Source organism: Salmo salar, unplaced genomic scaffold, assembly GCF_905237065.1.
Source record: "Salmo salar unplaced genomic scaffold, Ssal_v3.1, whole genome shotgun sequence".
In the NCBI taxonomy this organism is placed as follows: Eukaryota; Metazoa; Chordata; class Actinopteri; order Salmoniformes; family Salmonidae; genus Salmo; species Salmo salar.
This window is the reverse complement of record NW_025549065.1, coordinates 10,001-12,500: the sequence shown is the minus strand read 5'-3', so window position 1 is coordinate 12,500 and position 2,500 is coordinate 10,001. Positions and strand designations below refer to the sequence as shown.

At 47.5% G+C, this 2,500-nt stretch overlaps 4 non-coding genes across 4 annotated transcripts in view; all 4 read left to right on the top strand.

Moving 5' to 3' along the window:
* The window catches only part of LOC123735219 (U5 spliceosomal RNA), a 117-nt gene extending 98 nt beyond the window's left edge, over nt 1-19 (top strand). The window contains exon 1 of the small nuclear RNA XR_006765330.1: nt 1-19. This exon is cut by the window's left edge and continues 98 nt beyond it. This is a non-coding gene — a small nuclear RNA (U5 spliceosomal RNA).
* A 349-nt stretch (nt 20-368) lies between these two features.
* Nucleotides 369-558, top strand: LOC123735228 (U2 spliceosomal RNA). The gene has a single exon (XR_006765339.1). It is a non-coding gene; the product is annotated as a U2 spliceosomal RNA (small nuclear RNA).
* A 1,016-nt stretch (nt 559-1,574) lies between these two features.
* LOC123735218 (U5 spliceosomal RNA) lies at nt 1,575-1,691 on the top strand. The gene has a single exon (XR_006765329.1). It is a non-coding gene; the product is annotated as a U5 spliceosomal RNA (small nuclear RNA).
* Nucleotides 1,692-2,038: 347 nt separating this feature from the next.
* LOC123735206 (U2 spliceosomal RNA) lies at nt 2,039-2,228 on the top strand. The gene has a single exon (XR_006765319.1). It is a non-coding gene; the product is annotated as a U2 spliceosomal RNA (small nuclear RNA).
* The last annotated feature ends 272 nt before the right edge of the window (nt 2,229-2,500 follow it).

Sequence of the window (2,500 nt, the reverse complement as noted above, 5' to 3'; positions counted from 1 at the left end):
CTTTGCTTCTGGCAGAGCCCGGTATCTTGTTTCAAGAGAAATTGACAGAGATGACGCCTCGAGACTTTTTGCTCAGGCGTTTGACTTGAAGCCGGCTGACCGACCGGCGTATTTTTTCCACTCAAAGTAGTCGCTCGGGCAATTGAGTTCAAGCCCGACGATGACTGGTGTATTTGCCGGGCATTGAACAAATAGTCGCACTAGGATTAAAGAGCTAGTGACCTAACGACGCATTAGCGACTTTTAAAAAAAACACACCCGCCTGTCACCAGGGAAGCGTTGGGTGAGGAGGAGCCAACTTTTGCCAAACCGATGAGGTCTGCCGAGGCCCCCGGGGCCCGGCGGGTGCAGGGGTCAATTTGTGGGTTATCGCTTCTCGGCCTTTTGGCTCAGATCAAGTGTAGTATCTGTTCTTATCAGTTTAATATCTGATACGTCCCCCATCGGGGGACTACATATTAAATGGATTTTTCGAACAGGGAGTCGGAAATGGGGCTTGCTCCGTCCGCTCCACGCATCGACCGGTATTGCAGTACCTCCGGGAATGGTGCAACACTTTTCTCCCATTGTCAAGGAAAAAGAAATACACCAAATCTATGTAAAACAGCTAGCAGAAGAAGAGAAGGAATGAAAAAGAAGAATCATCCAAACTGAAACAAGTGCGAAGCCCCCTTCATGGGGGTCCCCGTTTTCCCGCCATTTTACTTAAAAAAAAAAAAAAAAAAAAAAAAATACATTGGCCAGGAGTGTGTGTGTGTGTGTGTGTGTGTGTGTGTGTTTTGAGCCCCCCAAAAATACAATCACTTCACCAGGATTGTTTGTGTGTGTGTGTGTGTGTGTGTGTGTGTGTGTGTGTGTGTGTGTGTGTGTGTGTTTTCCCCAAAAATACAATCACTTCACCAGGATTGTGTGTGTGTGTGTGTGTGTGTGTGTGTGTTGTGTTTGTTTTTGAGCCCCCCAAAAATACAATCACTTCACCAGGATTGTGTGTGTGTGTGTGTGTGTGTGTGTGTGTGTTGTGTTTTTTTTTTTTTTGAGCCCCCCAAAAATACAATCACTTCACCTTTGTTTTGAGCCCCCAAAAATACAATCACTTCACCAGGATTGTGTGTGTGTGTGTGTGTGTGTGTGTGTGTGTGTGTGTGTGTGTGTGTGTGTGTGTGTGTGTGTGTTTGAGCCCCCCAAAAATACAATCACTTCACCAGGATTGTGTGTGTGTGTGTGTGTGTGTGTGTGTGTGTGTGTGTGTGTGTGTGTGTGTGTGTGTGTGTGTGTGTGTGTGTGTGTTTTGAGCCCCCCAAAAATACAATCACTTCACCAGGATTGTGTGTGTGTGTGTTTTTGAGCCCCCAAAAATACAATCACTTCACCAGGATTGTCTGTCTGTCTGTCTGTCTGTCTGTCTGTCTGTCTGTCTGTCTGTCTGTCTGTCTGTCTGTCTGTCTTCTGTCTGTTGTCGTGACTTTTTACCCACAGCCCTCGAAAACTTGGAAGAGTGGGTTCGGGGACCACCCGCGGGGACCCGGCCTAGAGTGCACCGTGTGTGTCTCGGGCCCCGACCTCTGACTTCCATACGACTCTGGTTTCTCTTCATTACGCACAAGCCTTTCGCCTTTTACTAAAGACTTCCGTGGAGAGGAACACTTACGAGTTCAACGTATTTTTGGAAGGGCTTTGCTTCTGGCAGAGCCCGGTATCTTGTTTCAAGAGAAATTGACAGAGATGACGCCGAGACTTTTGCTCAGGCGTTTGACTTGAAGCCGGCTGACCGACCGGCGTATTTTTCCACTCAAAGTAGTCGCTCGGGCAATTGAGTTCAAGCCCGACGATGACTGGTGTATTTGCCGGGCATTGAACAAATAGTCGCACTAGGATTAAAGAGCTAGTGACCTAACGACGCATTAGCGACTTTTAAAAAAAACACACCCGCCTGTCACCAGGGGAAGCGTTGGGTGAGGAGGAGCCAACTTTTGCCAAACCGATGAGGTCTGCCGAGGCCCCCGGGGGCCGGGCGGGTGCAGGGGTCAATTTGTGGGTTATCGCTTCTCGGCCTTTTGGCTCAGATCAAGTGTAGTATCTGTTCTTATCAGTTTAATATCTGATACGCCCCCATCGGGGGACTACATATTAAATGGATTTTTCGAACAGGGAGTCGGAAATGGGGCTTGCTCCGTCCGCTCCACGCATCGACCCGGTATTGCAGTACCTCCGGGAATGGTGCAACACTTTTCTCCCATTGTCAAGGAAAAAGAAATACACCAAATCTATGTAAAACAGCTAGCAGAAGAAGAGAAGGAATGAAAAAGAAGAATCATCCAAACTGAAACAAGTGCGAAGCCCCCTTCATGGGGGTCCCCCGTTTTCCCGCCATTTTACTTAAAAAAAAAAAAAAAAAAAAAAAATACATTGGCCAGGAGTGTGTGTGTGTGTGTGTGTGTGTGTGTGTGTTTTTGAGCCCCCCCAAAAATACAATCACTTCACCAGGATTGTTTGTGTGTGT